The 22140-nt window shown below is 36.0% G+C and overlaps 1 protein-coding gene across 18 annotated transcripts in view; it reads left to right on the top strand.

The window, feature by feature from the left end:
• The window catches only part of Fhit (fragile histidine triad diadenosine triphosphatase), a 1362797-nt gene that overhangs the window by 919917 nt on the left and 420740 nt on the right, over positions 1–22140 (top strand). The gene's annotated exons all lie outside the window — the stretch shown is intronic.

Raw genomic sequence — 22140 nt, 5'->3', positions numbered from 1 at the left:
CCGTTCTAGTTTAAGCAGAGAATAAAATTTATTGAGTTTGAATAATTGAAAAGTACAGTAATAGATTTAGATTTTGGTTTGGATTTGTCTAGGTTCTTTCTTTTTCCACTCTCCCTGCAACTGTGTCTTGTTTGTGTACATGTTTTGGCTCAATTTCCTTGATACTGTACCCAATCTTTAGCCTCCAGAAAACTTTCAAATCACGTACCGAACGTGGTCACCTCCAGCTCTGTACCTTCCTCATTTCTCTACATTTAAGGCTAGTGGGAAAAGACACAAGTGTCCTTCTATAACTTTTAAACCAAAACTCCTCTTCTGATTGGCTCAGCTTTAGTCTAATGTTCATTCATAAGCCAATCAAAATAGTCAATGGGTTGGGTTATGCTAATTATCCTAGATGGGAACTGTGGGTTGTCCCTAAAACCTGAGTGTTGAAAAGTTGGGCCTTCCCAAGAGCACGTGGGTTTTATGAAAGAGAGGAAGATATTATTTCCAAGAGAAGAGCAAATAGACCACTGGGGGAAAATCATACATAATTTTGTATCCCCAAGCTTTTAAGTAATAAAAAAAGTTCCCCAACTTTTTTTCCAAAAAATTGTTAACTACATGGGAAGTTTCAAGAATAGAGAAAATTAATACCTTGTATAATACAAAAAAAATTTTTTCCCCTACTTTATGAGCTTTTTTCCCCTTTTTGTGTGTGTGTGTATGTATGCGTGCGCCTGTGTGCTGAGCTCAAGAATTTGACACAAAACAAATGGAGAAAAGCATAAAAAATTTCATGTGACACAGGAACCTTCATAAGGAAAGGTAGAACTAACTAAAGAAATGGCAAAACCTAGATGCTTTCATATTTGGTTGAAACCTGAGAGGCAGCTGTGGAAAAGTAAACTCCATGGGAAGGCTAAGGCATGAGAATTATTTAAATAAGGCCATACACCCTCAAGTTGCAACATCCCATTCTTGATGACAAAAGTTTTGCTTTCCCTGTCTTACAGGAAGGCCTCGTCCATATGGGATTTTTTGACTCCTGCTTTCAGGAAGGAAAAGGCAAGGGTCAGAGCACCCTTCTTGTTTCTGCTGTTTTGTTAAGTGCTGTTGGCTCACAATAATCTTTAGGTCAAAGTGGCATAGGTAAGGAAGGCATTTTCTGCTCCCCTTCCCTTGAAACAAACTATTTAGATTGAACAATTGTTAACCTTCTTTAGCATCCTGCCTTAAGTGGCAAACTATATCCGTTTCTCATAACCACTCTTGACAAATTTCTTAAAATTTCTTTAAATGAAGATTTTAAAAAGCGCGATACTTTAGAATTCAAATGGAAACTAAATGTCATTTCCATGGTGCTGTGTCCTTTACCTGCCTTCCCTCTTTTGTTCCCTTTCTGAATACAGCCAAGAATCATTCTATTTTCCAACAAGCTGTCTCATACACCCTGAAGGGAATAAGATTAAATGCAGAGTAGCATTCCTCTAGCCAGGTGACTGCTTCTTATTAAAGAGATCCCCAGTTGATCTCTTAAATGCAATTCCTTGATAATGTGAAACTTCTGAATTATTTATTATTTCATATTGGATCAAGAATATTATTTCTACAAATAAATTTGTTATCATCTGCAGATCAGATTTTCAAAATTTCCTGCACCAAAGAATAAGCCAGGGAGTAAATTTTGAAGTCTGACGGGGAGGGACAAACTAAAATTATTTATTTGGGGGGCTTTTTATAGCTAGGGGACTTTCCATGCCTCCAAAGAACCATGCCCTGAAGAATTACAGTCTCTAGACTTTGTTATAAGTAATTCTCTAGCCCAGTGAAATTTTGCACGAGATAATGAATTTCACTCCTTGCATATTCATCCATATTTCCTTTTCTGATCATTCCACATTGGTAAAAATAAAGAATCACTGTTTTCCCCCCCTTTGCATTAAGTTGTAGTTAATGCTAACACAAAGTTAACATTTCTTAAGTCCTTATTATGAGCTACGCACTTAACTGAGCTCCTAATTCCTGCTTTCAGTTCTTACCTTCTTGTATTTAATTTTGACAATAGCCCAGTGAAATAGATACCATTATCTTGCCCACTTGATGGATAAAGAAATTGAGATATAAGGTCAAGTATCTAGTAAGTGATGGTGTTTTGACGTGAGCCTATATGACCATGAAGAACTATGGAGGCAATGCATAAACATTTGCCTAAAAAAATGATAGCTGTACAATTGAGAACCAGCGACTGGGGGTAATGATCCTTATGAATAAGATAAGATGACTGCTGTTTTTAAACATGAATGCCAAAATGTTTGATTTTATAAACTCAAGACTTTTTGTGACAGAAAAGCTTTGAAAAAAAGTACACATACACACACACACAGTTAAATAGACTGTGTGTGGAATAAGTCTATTAAATATAACCCTGTGATATATACATATATGTATAAACATGATCATACATATACATATATGATTATATCTAATAGATATTTTTAGAGAAGTTTTAGGTTTATAGAAAAATTGAGTATAAGATATATGGACATCTAGAAACCCTCCTATCCATGCCTCCTATCCATCCATCCCTCATTATCAATTTCAGTCAGCACAGTGGTGTATGTTACAATGGATGAATATACATTGGTGCATCATGATCAACAGAAGTCTACAGTTTGCATTATGCTTCACTCTTGGTGTTGTAGGGGCTGTGGGTTTGGATAAATTTATAATGCTATGTAGTAATAATTTTAGTAACATAGGAGTTTCACTTCCCTGAAAATCCTCCATGTTTTTCCCTATAAAAGCGTTTTTATGTCCAATATTAAATCATTTTAACTTCATAGTACTTATTACTGTTTAGGAAAAATCATTTCCAAAACCCAGTAAGGAAAGCAGGACCCAATTTTTGAAAGGTTAAGAATTTGCCTCAACTATAAAATAGAGGCTTGTATACCAGGGAGTGAATAGAAGTTATAATTGGTAAATCCTAGCCAAAGCTAAGAAGTCAACCAATTCACATTTAATAGCAGTAAACATAATTCAGCAAACTGGACATGGAGCTTGAACTCCACCAAGAGATGACTACTTGGAAACAATTACCCTCCTCCTTAAAATTCATTCCATAGGTCAAATCAATGAGTTTTGGCACTGGGCAGAGATGTGGCTAATATTCACCTTGTGGCTTTTAGCCACCTGGTCTGCCTGATTAAAGACTTCCATTTTCTGCTCTGCTGACCCCATAATTTTCGAATAAAATCCACAATACATTTATATGCATGTTTAAAAAACCTGGAAGCCATTTATGTCTTAGTTTCTCTAGTGAAAGAGAGCTATTCTTCCTTCCCCCTTCTCTCTTGGCATTTCAGAGTTATTGTTTAGTTAGGTTTGGTTTGGTTTGGTTTGGTTTTTATCACCTCCCCCACTCCCCCTCCTCCTGAAAGTAAAAGAACACAATTGAAACAGCTTGTTTCTTCTCCTTTAAGGATAACTACTTCATAAGTTTTGGTGGAGTTATGCTTTTTAATTTGTAGTATAATTGTTTTAAGATTATCTGTTTCTTTAGCTTTTTATTTTTTATTCTTCTTCATTTCTCCCCTGACTCCCTCAATCATTGCAGTACCACTTAAGTGTGTGAAGTTCAGACTGAGTCTGTTTCCTAAAGCCTAGCCTGTGTAAAGTAGAAAACTTAAAATATAAAAATAAACACTTTAGGCAGAAAATTATTGAGGGGACTTAATGCTATTTCCTTTAGCATAAACACAAAATTAAAAATAATCTTTTTTGTCTTGCCTTTGATTTTAGTTATTCATTATACAAAAATAAATTTATGCTGCTTTTTTTTGGTCAAATAATTTGCTTATTTTAAAATCACATAGAATGTACTATAGATAGTTTTAAAATTTTTTTTATTTAATTAAGTAAGTAATTTTGACAAGGGGTCCACTCTGTTGCCCAGGATGGCCCTGAACTCCTGGGCTCAAGAGATCCTCCCACCTTACTAGGTGACTCGGGCAAAAGGTGTACACCACCACACCCAGCTCAGAGTTCATTCAGTTCTTCTTCATTGCCATATAATAGTTCATTGAATCATTGTATCATAATTTCTTGGTCAATTCCCATGGAGATTTATGTTTTTTTCTAATTTTTATTGATATGAAAATATTTCTGCAACAAACATCTTCACATATAAAGTTGTGGCCACATATTGTTTCAAAAGACAATTGACTAGAATTGGAAAATCTGAAAAGAAAGATTAGGAATGTAATGCATGTTGTTAAATTATCTTCATGTTTGATCTATCATCTTCATCACTAGTATCTTTCCATTACCAAAAAGATTTTTTTCCCCCAAGATAGAGTAGGTGAAAATAATTTCTCAATGAAACCACAATGTTCAATTAATCAATTGTTGGGGAGGTTCAAATTTTATACATTCACAGGTCATTTATATTTCTTCAGATTATAAGGTAATCAATACCATGTATGTTAAATATTGAGCCTGAAGTTAAGAATTCTGAAGGGGTCAATTGGTCCTGAGAATTTCTCTAAATTCCTTGTAAGCTGGGTTTAAGCTGTAGGCCTTCCAATAAGAAATGTGTTTTGATGGTTCACTTTATGTATTGTTAAGTTGAAATGCAAAATTACTCACTGTAAGAAAATTAAAAGTGAAGCAACATTCAGATAATCTTGGGTATAAAATATGCTTTGGTACTGATTTATTGTGGTTATTTTCATTATATTCATTAAGTGAAGCTCAGGACTCCTTGAATTCATATCCATATTCTCTATCCTAGGGGATCTCAGTACTGATGTAGGCTGTATTTCTGTCAACCATAGTGGATTAGTTGCAGTTTTTACCTTTTAATTAAACAGCTGCTGCTACTAAACACAATTTTGAATTATTTAATAGTCCATATTACTTTATTCAATGCACACTGCTTGAATTTTTTAATTATATGAAGCTATACATTTTTTATGATACAGCTTTCCTAAAAATGAGTCGACAGATAGTAATAATTTGTTCTCTTGAAATGTCAGGAATATCTTAGCATATTCTAAAATAATTACAACTAAAATTAAAAGTCAAGTTGATCGAATGTAAGCTTTTTGCTTTAAAAAATAAATGTGAACTATATAGAATTTTCAGTATAAGTCCCATTCAAGATGTTGTTTGTAGTCTCTGTCTCCTAAACAAGAAACTTGTGGTAAACACAGTTGTGCACAATTCAGAAGACTGGTGGATCCTAAAATTTAAAGTTTTCATTAAGGCCCCATTTTTGTTTTACAATTTTGTGACTTTTCTGGAAAGGGAGTTACTTTAGGTGATATTGTCATTCAGAAGCAAAAATAAGTCAGTCCAAAAGCTGTTTACTGTTAATCAACATGAATTTTTGTGAGGGCTCATGATTATCATGTTACATTATTCTGAGTTATATTCAGAAGTATTACTTAAATTTTTAGTTTTAATAAGTTTAAATGAATAATTCAGCACAGCCTTGAAGATTACAGATCCTGGAGAATTATTTTAGAAAATAACAATGGTGTGACCTTTCTTTCTTGTCATCTCTCCTTTTATTTTTTTTTATGGGAAACCTGTTCCCCTCTATATATACAGCTGTGTGTGTGTGTGTGTGTGTGTGTGTGTATAAATAGTATACATAATCCCTTCTCTTTGATGTTTTATAGGGTAAGCCATGTGCCAAATACCAATGTCTTGGCTTGGCACAGAATCACGAGCCACCACACAGCTTTGTGGGTTCAAACAGCAATTCTTTATTCCCGATCTCATACCGCCTCCACACAGGTTCAGGGGCAATTCCAATCTCCCGCACAATTCACGTCCTAAATACTTTCTCTCCACGAGAACTCAGAGGGAACTCAGGCAGCAGGCACGCCCTACTCCCAGCAGGAATAATCTTCAACCTCCAACTTCCCTAAAACTCCTATTGTCACGCCCTAAACCCAAGGACGGGGATACTTCCTGCAAGATACACCCTAATCCTGGATCCACCCTGGTGATTGAGCAGAGTCACCTTTCTCAAACACACAAGCAAGGTTGCAGCAAATTTCCAAGGCAAGTCCGTTTAACATGGGGTACGCTGGCAAGGATTTCGATGATGCGTCATTCCTACTTGGTAATGGCCCTCAGCAGCCATGGTGCATAATAATTGAAATGTTGATCATTGGAATGAACACTTGAAAACATATCAGATTATATTTTTAGGCTCGTTACACCTGTACTGCCTAAGAGTCACTGTGATCCAAAGAGCCATCTTTCCATAACTTGGCTTAGGAACTAGGGAACCTCAGTCTTTGAATTTCCGTAAGTGGTTGAAGCCAAGGGGAATGGTGTAAGACCTGAGATTTTCATCTATGCAAACCATTTAACAGAGTGGAGGTGATCGTAACTGTCAAGATTCCTAGAATATATTATTTCCTCCCTCCCTGCTGATTCTTGTAGAACATTATTTAGAGAATACATCTGGTCCTGTGTGTGTGTTCTACGATGACATCTCAATTCTTTATTTCCTTTTTCCTGGATTAGAAAAATGTTAAAATTTATTGTAAAACTGGGTGGTGGAATAATACTGTAAAACAATGCACAGAATCACCCATCACCATTGTACAGTTTATATCTTCACCATGTAAAGAGGTAGTTGTCTTTCTTCCCAGATGTAAATGTTACCTAACTTGGGATAACTGGGCCATTGAACTGGTGTTCATTGATGAAATAGAAGTTGCTGCCTGTATCTCATAAAAGGGTTTAATATCTTAGATCATCAGGTGGAATTTAGTCAAAAATATAGCCATTTGTTGAACTTAAAGCAATCATTGTAACCTTGGTCTATCTGGTGTGTACTCAATCCTTCACCTGCCCCTGCCTAGTAGTTCTTGACCATACTGATTTATTTGTCCCCAGTGTCAAATTCTAAGACAGTTTTCACTGGGCTGTGTTTGACCTTGTCATTTCTTTTTTTGTCCTCCCCCCCACTAGAACGTGAGTACAGGGACATTTCTAGGTATTGTTCAGTTGTTGAATTAATGACTATGTGACATTCATTGAGTGTTACTCTTTTCACTGTCTTTGGATACAGGTTAACCAGATATTCATTCAAGTGGCAAAATGAGGATGCCTGAGTCTCTAAACAATAGCAAACATCTGGCTATAGCTTTTAAGCAGACAAAAACACCACAAACAGCAACAATAACAAATCCAAAGAAAAAGAAAAGCAAACAGTGCAGTTGTACTTTATCCACAGTGTTAAATAAGAGTCTCTAGAGGCTAAAATTTTCAGGTTTCGATTAAAAATTGACACCATAATGATTTCAAATGGGAAAGCTGATTCAAGGCCATGTGTTTCACTTGAAACCCTGCCTGTTGATTCAAAGTCCTATTAGCTTACAGAGTAGATTAGCATCTACTTCTCTCAGTTGCTGACATGTTGACAAAAAGGAGGAAACATATATGTCTATAATAGCAGCAGGAAGATATGAGTTGCACTTCTATCCAGCAGAACTTTCAGCCAGTATGATGACATTCAATCCAACAGAAAGAAGGACAGAGGAAGGAAGGGGCAAAAGCAATCAGCTTGAGATTGGAAGATGTAGTTTTATTTCAGGGAACCATATGCCTGGCTAAAATTCTAGAAAGCAGTTAGTTACTAAGGGGAAGAAGAAATGAGAAATTGCAATTTTCCAGTGAGCTAGTTTTTCAAAAGTATCTGCTCTTGCTAAGCATTGTTCTAGGTGCTGAAGCTATAGCATCCAAGAAAACTACACCTGCCTTCTCAAAAGCTGGTTGAGGCGAGCAGTCACACACATGAATATATATGCTGTCCCTGGTAGTAATATGTACTTACAAAACAAAAGGCTTTCCAATGGGTTTTGTGAAGATGTAAGTGGAAGGGGAAAAAATGGATATAAGAGCTGAGAAGTGATTTAGGAGGGAAATGCATGGATGTATGGAGTTTAAGCCAACATGAAACATTGTAGGATTTTAAATACCTTTGCTGTGAAAATAAGTAAAATATTGATTTTATTTGATATACTTAGTTGCAAATAGAAAAAGCTACCATAATGCTATAAAACTTTCCTTGTTTTTGAGACAGTCCTCTAGTTTGACTTCTTATTCCTATAGAGGATGAAGGGAGGATAGAAAAATGTGAAACAGAAAAATGTGAATTGTGTACATGTTTTTTTAGTTGCTCCTTTATCTTAATAAAGATCTAATAAACCCAGTGAGGTTTTAATATATTAATGTATCCTGCTTTTATAATGATTACAATGCGTTTTCCATTTTCCTAACCAAAAATTATCATTAATTCTTTGGTTGTTACCAAATTTCTTCCCTACCTGGAGCTAAGAATTGTACTCAATATTTTTAGGAAACTTAGAGAACAATAATGAATTATGAAGTTACTGGAGGTGATGGTAAGCAAGAGAATAATAAAATGTAATTACAACAGCCCCACTTCTTCCTTTTTTATAATAATCCCTTCTGTTCCTAAACTAAGTTTAAAAAGAAGAAGAAGAAGAAGAAAAGCTAACTCTTATCTAGCCACAAATATCTGTAATTTGTCTCTTTTCCCTAAATACCTAAGAATAATGGGTGGTACTCAAGATGGAATCAGTATATTTAATTCTCTCCAGGTGATTCCCAGATATTTAAGAACTGGTTTCTCTACCATTTATTTGTTGCCTCTACTCCCTATATTTCTGGTCCCTAGATATAGAAATATTTTTGGCCCACTGTAATAAATAAATGTAAACACATATGTACACATACCTATGTCCTATTTAGTGCTGGAAAATTGGGGCTATTTAAGGTTCCTTTTAAAATTCAAGAATTTTTAGTGTAAATGTAATTAAAAACACAAGGGAGAAGGATCTTTAGAATGTGTAGATCTGTCTTATGATTTGATAAATTTTCTAACGTCTATGAACCTTTTTAAAATTTTCTTCACATCTGAAGAAAAATGAGAGTCTCATTAATAATACCTTGGGGAATGAACACAGAAATTTCAGGGGAGTATTTAAAGAAACAGAACCTGAAGAGAAGTACATATTAAAACTTCTTCACTGAAGTGACTCCTCATCTCATCCCCATTTCTCTAAGAAATATTGCAAGCCTATTCTAGCTTTAGTGTTTAAAGGTATGCACTGTGATAAGTTAGTGTAAAGGAATGTTGGCTTCTGAATTCCTACATACAAATCTGAGAGTTGTAGGAGATCCCCACCCACAAGTCCTGAAATAGTTTGCTTAATTTCTCCTATGTGAGAAAACCCTAGCATATTTTAATCAATATAACCTATTTTCTTTCTTCCACAAGAAATGATTTATTTCCTATTTCCCTGTTTCTTTCAAAGCAGATATAACCCTTGGGTCTAAGGGTTACAAACAGATTTTGAAATGGATTAGAAAGGCATCCCCATCCCCTTCCTGTTACCTGCCAGCTGTTGGGGAGTTGGTTTTCACAAACACGAGAAGGCAGGCTGCGCCCTGCTTCCCATCTCAATTATTGCCGAATTGGCTTCTCTCCCAAGTGCTCTACTTTTATCATTCCTCTTGCTTCTATTTCTTTGTTCTATGGTATTTGAATTGGATAAAAATGAAATTATACTTGGACCAAAGCAAAGTGCTCGTTTGTGGAATAGTTTATTTGTGCTTCCACAGTGTTTTCTCTCATTATGCATGAGCTCCAGCAATAGAACACACTCCTATTGAAATTAAGGGTCATAATCCTGATATTGAAGACTTCATTAGCTGCATTGCATTCTGTGTAGCATATGGTTTAGATTGATCTTCTGTTCTGATGATGAAATTGAAAGGGTTTAGTTATCAGTCAGTTTATGCATTTTAAATTGTAAACTGTAACTTAATCACTATGTAACTGGCTCTTAATAGGTATCAGGAACAGAACTATAAATTTGAAGCAAAGACCTCTTCTTAATTTTCTTTCCTTCTCCCCGAGGAAGTTTCTGATTTTCTACTAGAAAAATCAGAATATAATAGAATGGCTTCTGTTGATTGGAATCCATTTTCTGGTTTCCAGTAATTCTCTTTGTCCTGCAGTGGTAGATAAATGCCTATTGATTCTGAAAATCTAACTTTGTGAATCAGAACTAGTAATTATAATGCCATTTGCTTGCTATGTAATTTTATTTTTTAAGTATTGAATCTTTTTTTAAAAAATATTTCTTACTTGCCAGTAGATCTTTATTTTATTTATTTATGCATGGTGCTGAGAATCGAACCTAGTGCCTCACACATGCTGGGCAAGTGCTCTACCACTGAGCTACAACTTCAGCCTCAAATGCTATGTAATTTTAAAATCCTTCCCCTATCGGTTGTTTTATTTAACCCTAAGACAGTGATCCTATAAGTCTGCTGTGTCTAGGCTCAAGGAAATTAACTGGCCAACCTGACAGGAAGAGAGGGAGAGAGAAAAGAGAAGTCTTCATCTTCTCAGATATTATGTCTGTTCACTTGACTTTCATATTGGAGTTAAACTGAAACCAACCATCCAAGTCCACCAATGAGTTAATCATTGATTTTCTTAAGTACTTAGTCTGTATGTTCATTAAGTGGGAACTGAACAAGTGTGATTTCTTGGATCATTTTACTTTAAATATAATTAAATTTTTGTATGTTTCCATGCTTTGGAGAAATGTTTGCTCCCTAGAAATCCAGTGGAAATTCTAGGGACTATAAAGCAATTTACTTCTTTGTCAAGTCCAAAACAAAATCATCCTTTTTGAAGGAAGTATATCAGTTGCTCATTCAATTTGCCAAATCCTCATTAAACACAGCCCAGTATATAATTTTCCTCTGTTTAATTTTTTTCATTTCAAAATGCAAATTTGTGTAAGAGAAAAACGAAGGGCAAAACTCTGGAAATAGATGCATTACAAAAATGTCTCTCAAGTTAATTTGACCTTTTGTTCACAAATAATCATGGCTGAAATGGCTACAGAGTAGAACAGACCTGGGCTAAGTATGTACATATTTAGCAAAATAGCAGGGATGTTCCTAAATGTTTTCTTCAATTATCTGTGGAGCTCCTTGGACCATGTTTTAGAAAATGATTTTAATTTTCTTTGAGGGATTATCATAATTGAAAAGGTCACAGGAATCAGCTCCATTACTAATGCATTTGTACTTGCCAAGGCTCAGTCACGGGGAATCTCTCTTGTTTTCATATTCAATACTTTTCTTTTTGCTTTGTTGTATGATAAAGGAGGAAAAAAAGTTGGCATGAAGGAGAACTGAATCTGGTGCCAACATTTTTTTTTTGTTCCTCAGCTCTGATCTCTGCCTTTTCTGAACCTTGTCATCTGTCAGGGAAGGAAGAGTGTTACTACATTAAGGGTTTTAAAAATGAATCGATCATTCTATACTTTCAGCAATCATGTGCAGTAATCTTTAAAGTACCATTCTCATGTGGGCGGTAGCTTCAAGGTTACACATAACATATGCATAGAGAAATGCTTTAACCTTTCATTTCATACTTTTGAACATTTTAGAAAGCAATTTTTTTTCATTTTTCTTGGTGCCAAAATGTGTTTTTTTTCCCCCCGTTTTTGCAGACATTGTTGAGTGGTGTGAAATTTATTTTGTGCATGTTTTTTTTTCTGTATAGATTTTTGCAATATTAGGGTAAATTTCTTCAGTGAACAGTAGAACTTTTGATTTATTTATTGCATTTTACTTTTGGCCAGAATAGAGTTTTAAAATATTTAGTATTAGAAAATTTTGCTAAAAGATCATAAGTGTAATAGCCATCCTCATCTACTTTAGATTAATCTTTATGAACTTTATTCTCTGACATTTCATTGTCTTGGATATTAATTCTTGGGGGAGGGGGAGAAAACCCTAAAGAACTCATTTAATAAAGGAAGTTTACATTTAATGCTAATATGTAAATCTGTGGCTTCTGTGAGCATTTTTACAGCTATCTTTCCCATTTAAAAATTTCTCTTAAATTTAAAGTGTTTTTTAAACAAGAGGTTTTGCTCATCTGAAATTTTGACCAGAATAATAGTATTGAAAAGCAGGATTGTAGCTATCAAGGACAATAACAACCTTGACTACTTTGAATACAGTACAGCCATGGTGCAGTTCCAGTTGTGTGGCTATATCACGTACTGTGGTATGGAATAGATCATGTGATCCTTGGGTAGCCAACTTCAGTTTTCTGTAAAAGCCAGATAAAAGTTTCTGTCTCAGCCAGGTGCTTGCCCATAATCCCAGTGGTTTAGGAGGCTGAGGTGGGAGGATCGCAAGTTCAAAGCCAGCTCCAGCAACTTAGCAAGGTCCTAAGCAACTCAGTGAGACCCTTTCTCTAAGTAAAATATAAAAAAAGCTGGAAATGTACCTTAGTGGTTAAGCATCCTTGAGTTCAATCCATGGTAACAACAACAAAAAAATTGTTTCATTGCATATTATGATTACTAAGCAAGATACCTTATGTGAAGGAACTCATCAAATCTCTTCCTTCTGATGTCAAACATGGATCAAACATGAATCCATATTTATGGTGCTGGGATGTTTCCTGGAAACATGTAAGAACATGAGAATGTCTGATATGTTTCATTTGCATATTAACAGAGATATTTCCATATTAGGTTAACTCATGGAGGTAATTGTTGATATCAGATTGACCCTGCCGTCCGCCCTCCACCTGTGGGGAAAAAAAAACAAACAAAAAACTGTTGATATCCATTATTTGTGAGGATATGAAGCAAGAATCACGTTCATACTCTTAAGTGCTTGTACATGCATACCTTTCAACCCAATAATTCCACCTTGAGGTTATTTATTTTTGAAGGATGGTACCTTTTGTTAAAGAGATACATTTAAGGATTTGTAAGATTGAAAACTAATACATATTAATTTTTTTGAAATAATTAATAAGCTGATCTATTCAAAGTGTACAATCCTGATATTAGAAGAGCATGGAGTGCATTACTGAACTGCTTCTGAGATCTTCTATACATTGCAAGAAGAAATTTATACAACTGTGAGATTACACATACACATAAGATCCACACCCCAACAACACAAAGCATGTGTGCTTAGGTTTATAATGAAATTGACAGAGACAGGTTTGAAAGTGATAATAAAGATTATTTCAGGGGAGGGAAATGGTTTGGGAGGAAATGATAAGGGGAAATTTCAAGTGTGATTATGTGGTTTGAATATTTTACAGTGAAAATATCTTCACACATTACCCTATAACCAAAACCAACAAAAAAGGAGTAAAGTGAATTTCTATTCACAAAGGAAGGCAACTAACTGGTAACTTAAAAAAATATATGTTAAGTATGAACCACTGCTCATGTATGGTTTAGTAGGAAACTCAATGTGCCAGTGCACGTCAACAACCCATAGTAATTATTAACTTGAAATTTTAACAGTATTTCTAACTGAAAAAGGGAGTAGACGATAAAATGGAAGGGTAGTGTAGGGAAGGTTGGAAATAAGCCAGGAGTTTACACTATAGCAGGCTGGCTTCATTGCTTTCTTTATTCTTTCTTGGGTTCTTTCATTCATTGTTTCCTGAGAAGCTTCTTTATGCAGGGCTCTGGGGACACCAACCTAAATAAGATTACATCTTTGCCCTTGAGATTCCCCCAGTGGGTGTGACAAAGGTGCTGGAAGTGGATTACAATTTATTGTCAATAGCATGGCTGGGGTTAATTCACTTAGAAGTATGGGATTGACTTGGAAATGTAGCACTTTCTGAAGGAGGTTGCATTCAACCCAGATTTTGAAAAATAAGGAAGAAACATTCAGGTTGTCAGCAAACTCTTGGGTTATCAGGAATGAGAACTGTGTTTAGGGAATTATAAGCATACCAGGATCACTGGAGGCGAAATGCAAGGGATCCTCTGGGTTTGCCAGCAAAATGGGTTGCAGTATGCAATGCTCCAAAGAGGCTCTAGTAATAGATTGACACTTTTTTTTTTTCTAATTCAAACAACCAATAGGTCCTGTGCAGTGGGTTTTGCTTTTTGTTTCTTTACCGTGTCTTCTTACTGGAAGCAACGTGTTTAGGAAACATACTATATATACCCTCTTTAGTCCAAGTAAGAGTGACAGCTTCCAACTGTGATGTTTTCTAGACTTTGGTTTATGAAAGTGGCATCAGACTGAGCTACCATTACCATTTAAAAGTCACTTGATTGTAGACTGTCAGATGTGTTGCTGTGTATATTAACTCAGAGGTTAAGTATGAGTCTTTATGCAGTATTCTATTCTAGAGTTTCTCAGATGGAAAACCATGTTAAACAGTATGTATATTTGCAAATTTTAGAACTCCTTGACAAGGAAGGTAGTTGACAGTTGTCTATAGGTGTGAGCTACGTTTTCATTGTTTTGTCAGAAAAAGAAGGGTCAAGTCTTTTGAAGCTTATTAATCATTAGGGTCTAGGTTAATCTGATTTTGGGGAAACAGATGGGCTAAAGACGCTGTATCTTCCTTTTATTGATGTTTCTGGCTCACTAGGAGTTACCAATTAGATAACCAAATGGCTGCACAGGCAGTTTGAGTGAGTTTGGGTATATTTTAGAATTGTCCTTCAATTCCTTCCCAGTCTAGCCCTAAGAATGTATGCCTTGTTCTGCACTATTCCTGTTGCTGTGGGTACCAACATAGCCCCAGGGGAAAAAATTTACACTTAGAAAGGCGTGAATATTAAAATTAAAATGTGCTTTATTACATTCATGATAACTGGGTGCAGTTATCCTCCAATAGATAACCATCATTATTAAAATAGCATTTTAAAGAGCGAAACCATATCAGTCAGTGTCCTGTTACTTACGCATTTGTGTTTCTCCAAAGACACATAATGAAGTGAGCTCTGAAGGTGACATCCACACAATGGTCGGGCTATGTAAGCTCAGCTTGGATCTTTGAGATTAAGAAGAGCTATCTCTTCTTTGCAGCCTTATAGGTCAACAGGTAAACTCTTAAGAATCAATTGTTACAGCAGCCAGGGACATCTGAAAGGAAATCAAAACTTGCTTATTATGCCGACATGGTTTATACCAGTTAAGAATCTCAGATATGAATTTTAAAGTCTGAGGTCTGGCAACAATATTTGTAGCAAAATCTCTTGCTGGAGGTGTTGCAATCACAAACTATTGGATTCTTTCCACATGAATCAATAGTGATATCACGTATCTATATCAGAATAATGACTGTATATATGTGTATTACAAGTGTTTGATAGCATATATGTTATTAAAAAGGAACCCATAGGTATTAAGTAGTCATTAACTGTTAATATGTGTGAGGACTTATTCATTATGTTTATATACACACACAAAATCTCAAAAGGAAGTACAGAGGCGTTATCTGTTCATTAATACTATAAGATGTACATGTAAGAATAATTTAACTTTCTAATACTTTTTTTGATAGTCATGTACTATGTATGTGACCTTAATCACAAGAAATAATTGAAAACTTATTCATATTTTGTCTTTGGAGTCCTACTTTTATGCTAGGCACAGGAAGCATGTAAACAAACTAGATAGATAAGGTCCCGGTTATGTCAGAGTATGTATGTATTTTAGTGTGGGGGTGACAATAGATGACTTATTTTTTAAGGACTTATTTAAGCAATAAGATTGTTTCAAAATCTGATAGGTTATAAAGAAAATGAAGTAAGCACACTACATTATTTGAAGCAGATCAAGTACTTTTATTTGTAAATATTTCATGATATATCTCTGAAAGTCTTTAGTACCTCTGTCACACCTAAAACTCTGCAGTATTTCTTTAGTTTTGTCAAATATCAGGTTCAGAGGCTCATCCAACAGAAAAACCCATGTCCTAGACAAGAGTGCTGAGGAGAAAGGAACTTTTATTCAGTGGTCAAAGAATGGAGAAGAGAGAATTTTGCTCACCAATCAGCTTCTCACCTCCGGGGCTTAGAGGGTTACAGATGTAAGATAGGAATAAAGAGGGAGAGGGATGGGCCAATAAAGGCTAGGGATATCCCTGTCCTTTTTGGGAATAAGTGTAGAGCTTCTGGGTACTCAGATGCCACTCCTTTCCTTTCATGATCTAGTGTTTCCAGTCACAGTGGCTAAGGGGGTGTCTTTTAGTCTTTAATGGGGATGAGGACACTGACTAACCAAGGTCAAATTAACCTTAGAGTACAGTTTTGGACAACTTTTCTCTAATGATTAACATGTTTCCCTGCATTGCTAAGTTAAATCTTATCCAAAGGTTGAGACAACAAAGGAGACAAAATCAGTAGGAATGTCAGTCTAGTTGCCCATCAGATATCTGTAGGCCCAAGCAAAGAGTCATTGTTTTCAGCAAAAGTGGCCTTCAGGTCCTGAAAGAGTAACCCACAGATCTGAGGTGTGATCTACAGCACAGCTAGTGGGAGACTACTAATTGATTGCCCAGCTGTGCAATCTCCAAAATTACATATTTTGAAATCAATTAAGAAGCGTGTTTTATTTAGGGTTTTTCTTGATAACAGTTTCATGGAATTTTAAGCAGGGGAGTGATATTATCTAATTTACAGTTTGGAAAAGAACACTTTTGTACAAAGCATGGCTTGTAGAGAGACAAGGCGTGGCAGCTGTCTGCTGGGTCTGGGTGGTGGATTTGGCATATCAGCTTGACACCTTCAGCAAGGGTGTTTGTGATGGAGATAGAGGGGTCCAGCTTTGGGATATGCCTGGAGGCAGAATCAATTTGATAATCATTTTGTCCAGAATCAATTTGACTACCATTTTGTCCTAAGAAACTCAGTCAATGTGTGGGAGATTAATAATTGAGATGGAGAAGACTTGAAGAGGAAAAGGTTTGGAATGAAAACTTAAGCATTCCATTTGGGCCTTAATTACACATTTGAAAATGAAAAATGGTCCTTGAAATAGCATTGAACAAGGTAAGAGAATTGATAATATATATCCCTATTTATTGAGACTTATCTTAAATATTTGGCTCAGTGATGCATGGTAAGGGGGTTATAGAAATAGAATAAATATTGTTCTTAAAATATGCATGGATTTATTTGACACCTATTTAGACCCTCTTGAGAAGTCTTTCACTGAGATTTCTCTGAAAGTTAAGTCTGGAAAGTTTTTAGTCTAAAACACCTCTATCATCCTACCATGAATTCAGTGACCTTATTTTTCTGAGCTTGAAATCTGATTCAGGATTTGAAAAGTGAGAGTTTTCTATAAGGACAGTATGGAAAAATATATGACATCAGAGCTGTATGGAGATTCCTTGGAAAACTGGGAATGGAACCACCATTTGACCCAGCTACCCCACTCCTCAGTGTATACCCAAAGCATATTTGAAAATATGCTATCATGGGCTGGGGATGTGGTTCAAGCGGTAGCGCGCTCGCCTGGCATGCGTGCGGCCCGGGTTCGATCCTCAGCACCACATACAAAGATGTTGTGTCTGCCGAAAACTAAAAAATAAAAATTAAAAAAAAAAGAAAATATGCTATCATTTTCACTATTACTTCCTATTGAAGAATGAATGACATTTGCTTTTGAATTGGTTACCATTCATTATTAGCATGTACAAGTTAAGGTATCATAATTCCTCATTTTTCATGCTCCATATAAGTCTCCCTCTCTCTCTGCCTCCTTTTTTCTTTCTTTCTTAGACTCCTCAGCCCTGCTTTTAAGGCTTTTCAAATGATTAAATCAGGTCCACCCAGGATAATCTCCTAATTTAAAGTCAACTGATAGAGACTTGAATTACATCCCTAGAATCCTTTCACAGTAACACCAAATTAATATTTAATTGAATAAATAGGGGGTTATAGTCTAGTCTTTTTGACACAACAATGTTCTGAGCTTTTTAGTATGGTAATAATAATACCTTACTGATAAGCTTGTTTGGGGAATTAAATGAGTTAAGTCATGTGAAACACTTAGCACAGACAAGTGCTCAAGAAGACTTATTCTAAGCTTCCTTAAGCCAACAAGAGCATCTGTCAAACTAGATGGTGTCTATTTTTCAGGGACAGAAGCTACACACACAAGACTACCATGTATATTAGGTATGAGAAACATCAGAATTTCTCAGTGGTGTTAGATGTCAGGGTTGGTTACCTTTGAGGCAAAATGCACCTGAAGGATGTGTGAGGTAGGTGCTGATATGCTGTGTTACGTGGACAGAAGGGTTTGGATTGTGAAAATTCATCAAACTTATGTATAGGTGTGTCAGTTGTACTTAAATAAAAATTCAACATGCTTCAATGTTCAAAGTCAACTTTAAGGTACATGTATGTGTTTGTATTTATATACTCACACATTCCACATATAGAATATATATATACATTTGAGCTCAGACAGACCACATTGAGGGCTGTAGTTTTATTTTTAAAAATTTTTTTTCTTTAATTAGATATAATTTACATACCAAAAATTTCCCTTTTAAGAATGTACAATGCAATTTCTTTTGTATATTCAAAGATCATGCAACTATCATCATTACCATCTAGTTCCAGACCATTTTCTTCTCCCCAAAAAAGAGACCCTGTACCTGTTATGTCACTCCTATTCTCCTAGCTTCAAAGCCCCTAACAAACACTAATCTACTTTCTGTCTGTATGGATTAGTCTATTCTGGATGTTTCACGCAAATGTGATCATACAAAATGTCAGGGCCCGTGGTTTCAAGATGTACTTTATGTGGCTTCCCATAAAGCAGACTAAAGGTCTGCCACATAGTAGGAGTAAAAAAATTAAAAGGTTGCATAATTTTTGATATTGCTGTTATGCCATTACAAACTACCATTTGGAGTGACAAGGTCATCTGTTTATAGTATGTTATTTGGTGGAAAGAATGCAGGAAGAACTTACTCCACTTTTTTTTTTAAATGGTACTTAGAAATATAACAGATGAGATTGGGCGCATTCAAGGTGGTACTCTAAGATTTCATCTTACTCCAGTAAGAATGGCAGCTATTAAGAATACAAACAACAAGTGTTGGTGAGGATGTCGGGGAAAAGGCACATTCATTCATTGCTGGTGGGACTGCAAATTTGTGTAGCCAATCTGGAGAGCAGTATGGAGATTCCTTGGAAAACTGGGAATGGAACCACCATTTGACCCAGCTATCCCTCTCCTCAACTATACCCAAGGGACCTAAAAACAGCATACTATAGGGACACAGCCACTTCAATGTTTATAGCAGCACAATTCGCAATAGCTAAATTATGGAACCAACCTAGATGCCCTTCAGTAGATAAATGGATAGGGAAACTTTGGTATATATACACAGTGGAACATTACTCAGCATTAAAAGAGAATAAAATCATGGCATTTGCAAGTAAATGGAAAAAGTTGGAGAATATCATGCTATGTGAAGCAAACCAATCCCCCAAAACCAAAGGCCCAATGTTTTCTTTGATATGAGGATGCTGGCTCATAATGGTGATTGGCAGGGGAGCATGGGAAGAATGGAGGAACTTTACAAAGGGCAAAGGAGAGGGAGTGAAAGGAAGGGGCAAAGGAGTAGGAATGATGGTGGAATGAGTTAGACATCATTACCCTATGTATAAGACACAAGTGGTGTGAAAATACTTTGTGTACAGTGTCTTGAAAAAATCTGTCTTGAAAAATTATACTCTATATGTGTAAATATTAAATGAATTGCACTCTACCATCATGTATAACAAATCAGAATAGAAAAAAAAAGATCTAATAGGTGTCTGTCGAAACCTTATTTACCTCCTTTGCTGTTCTTAAACAAAAATTATTTAGTTTGTTTATAGAAGTTTCCTTTTTTACTTTAAAAAACATCAATAAGAGGAAGCAAAAATGAAGACTAATTGTGAAATAAAGCAAAAGCAGCACAGTATGAGTGTCAACACAGGATTCCATAGTCTCTTGGAATTGGAAGTCTCATGAGGAATTGAATCCCTTCATTCTGCAGATGAGATATTTTAAGCTCAGAGATGATAAATGGCTCTCCCCATGTTAAAGAACTAGTGGATGTTAATACATGTCATACTCAAGCACCTTATAAGAAGTTTGAAAACTGATCCATGGTTTATCTTACTAGGGGTAAATGTGATATGTATTTAATGGGAGTTGATTATGGTTCAGTTCAGTCATGTCCGTGCATCCGTCCTTCCTTTCTTCCTTCCTTCCAAGAAATCACTGAACAAAGGCAAATCAATATGATTCGCAAGGTTTGCAGACAGATGTCACAGTCCAAGAAAAATGCAAATAGTTAAAACACAATACACCTGAATTAAGCTACCTACTGGCCAGAATAAGGAAACCTTCATTTTCTCATTTTCCCTTATGTGGGTAATAAAAATATTTCCAGGGGTGGGAGGGTGGTCCTGCAGGGATCCTCATCTTACTTGTAGGCAGAGTCGAGGTATTTGAGTTCTGAAATATATTCCAAAAAATTCAATAATATATGAAGCAGCCAGAGATGTTCATTTTATTAAGAATATCTGTAAATGTCATTTTTCCTGAGCCAATACAGTTCTGTGAAACTGGTGGGTAGTGTATGGGGATTCCTTTGAATCACCAGTGGTCACAGCTCATTGCTCCAACACATCTTTCTAATATAGGTTATGTTATGTGGTTTAAGCTAAAGAGGAAGTTTATTTTGGCTTTATTCCTTTACATGAGCAGGAGAATTTTGATTTGCTATGTACCTCTGAGCTCTTGTAGATTTTCTCATCATCTTAACTGCTAGTTTATTGAGATTAAGTGCTTTCTTATGTCAATGCATAGAAAGGACTTTTGATTTTCTTTAAATTAAATTTGATTCAATTACCACGCTAGATAGATAGATGTTCTTGCCAGAGGAGAAGACAAAGGCTCACAGTCAGATGGAGGAGTAGTGAGAAAATAGAGAGGAAATGGAATATCACTGTCCACAGAGGGAAGCTTCTCTCTCTCTCTCTCTTTCTCTCTCTCTCACGTTCTCTCTCATATATATATATATATATATATATATATATTTTTTATATAATACACACACACACACACACACATACACACACCCCATAGCCATGCCCCCAATGAACCACTTCCTACAGACAGACAGACAGACAGATAGACACACACACACACACACACACACACACACACACACACACACACGACCTCCAGTCACCACTCAGCTAATCCTTATCGGGATTAATTCACTGATTGGGTTAAGACTCTCACAAACTAATCATTTATCCTCTGAACCTTCTTGCATTGTCTCAAACGTGAGCTTTTCGGGGAGAGACACCTCACATCCATACCATAATCCTCTGTGGAGGAAACATTTCAGAAGATCATGGCTGAACAAGTGGAAGACCAGCAGAAACAGATTATAGATCTTGGGAAGATAAATAAATCTATTTTCTTAAATTCTTGACTATCTTTAAATATTTTCACTTTTCTGTTTCAGAGAAATCACTCTAACACCTGTCATTTGCCCTAGTTTTAATTAAGGATCAGATTGGGATGGTTTTAACTTGAGAGGTAGTGTGTACCGGATCTTCAGTATAGGGCTGTGGAATCAGGGATTTTGGGTTCTCCTCACAGCTGGATTTTCTAAACCCTCTGTGAACCGTAGATTCCTCTTCTGTCAGATGGAAAGGCATAAAATTGGTACTGTTCCACAGGGAGTGTGACTGAGAAACCCGACAAGAACAACCTGGAGGAGGAAAAGTTTATTTTGAGCTTATGGTTTCAGCAGCTCAGTCAGCTGACACTGTTGCTTGGGGCCCAGCAGAACACCATGGCAGAACGGTATGAAGGAGGAAAACTGCTCAGTTTATGGCAGCATAGAGGGTGAGAACCAGGAGCCAGGGACAAAATATAATCCTCAAATTCATATCCCCAGTAATGTACTCCTTTAGATTGAAGTACATCATAAGAGATTGAATGCTGACTTTGACAGTTCACAGACCCCACACAGCTCTCCACCTACCTGTAGTTACCACCTAGTAATCCATTCATATTATTCATCCAAATGGATTAAACCATTTATTAAGTTATACCCCTCATAGTCTAAGCATTTCACTGCTGAGCACTTCTGCATTGCCACATGAGCTTTTCCAGGGACATCTCATATCTAAATCATATCAGGGAGGCTTGATTTGGGCTTGTTTCTTAAGAAATAAATTTGTTAAAAGTCATTATCATGGT

The sequence above is a fragment of the Ictidomys tridecemlineatus genome, chromosome 2, assembly GCF_052094955.1.
Source record: "Ictidomys tridecemlineatus isolate mIctTri1 chromosome 2, mIctTri1.hap1, whole genome shotgun sequence".
NCBI lineage: Eukaryota > Metazoa > Chordata > Mammalia > Rodentia > Sciuridae > Ictidomys > Ictidomys tridecemlineatus.
Note: the sequence above shows the minus strand (reverse complement) of the source record. Positions and strands in the feature narration are given on the sequence as shown.